This window comes from Colias croceus, chromosome 12, assembly GCF_905220415.1.
Source record: "Colias croceus chromosome 12, ilColCroc2.1".
Taxonomy (NCBI): domain Eukaryota; kingdom Metazoa; phylum Arthropoda; class Insecta; order Lepidoptera; family Pieridae; genus Colias; species Colias croceus.
In genome coordinates, this window is record NC_059548.1 from 4880022 (window position 1) to 4881203 (window position 1182).

Genomic DNA, 1182 nt, shown 5'->3' on the forward strand with positions numbered 1-1182 from the left:
TTAATTTTATTAGCAATATATATCATTAGGAAAAAAATGAAATGCCTTATAAATTATATTAACCTTGATGATAGTTGTCAAGTAAATGTAGTAATGTCCGGATAAGAATAAAAAGGTAAAAAATGAAGTTTTTGTTAATAACATGTCATTATTATAAATTGTATTAGACCGGGAGATACTGACACAAAATTTCGAGTAATTTGTAACAGGATGGCGGTTCTACAGGGTTCTTAGTACGCAATGACAAAAAGAAAAACGATGGTGTGAACGCTGGTACCGGCGGCTTAGTCGCGTGGGCGTTAGTCGAACTCGTCGGAAAAATAGCGAAAGTCAAACGATTTGTAACACAAAAATTTTAGAATTTACCGATAGCCCTTAAAAAAGAAGTAGGCGGTAGTGTCATGCCATACTTTTCCGGTGTGACTTACAGCCCGCCATACCGACGCGAATGTGTTGATTTAAATAAAACAATTATTCAACCATTTGTATCAGGCTAACTTTTGCACAGGTAACCATCGTCGTGCAGCCATTTACGAAAATCGCCATGCCATACTTTTCGGACGATTCCAAATGGTCGCCATACCGCCGAAAATCTGCAAAAAATTTTTATTTCGCCAAACTTTTTGTACCAGTATTGCATTTGGATTTTTGGAGAGTATTTGATAAAATGTGACCATTATTATATTTGCCATACTTCTAGTAGGGGGAAAAAGTGCTGTCATACTTGAAAAATTAATTTAGTGTTAATTTATATAAGTGAAGATTTTCAACACCTAGATCTTTGAAATTTTGTATTTATATTTGTTGATCCTCAAACTTACAGGAAAAATAAGTGCCATACAACTACAAATCGTTTGACTTTCGCTATTTTCCGACGAGTTCGACTAACGCCCACGCGACTAAGCCGCCGGTACCAGCGTTCACACCATCATTTTTCTTTTTGTCATTGTGTACTAAGAACCCTGTAGAACCGCCATCCTGTTACAAATGACTCGAAATTTTGTGTCAGTATCTCCCGGTCTATATTGTTTAACTCTCGTTTTCAAATATATTAAAAGAGAAATAAATTCTTACAATGTCACAAAATTAGTTATTTTTAGACTGTATAGGAATGATTGTAATAAAACCATCAGATAAAGTTATTCAAACTTTATTAAAACTTCATCCTAATTTGTACAGGAT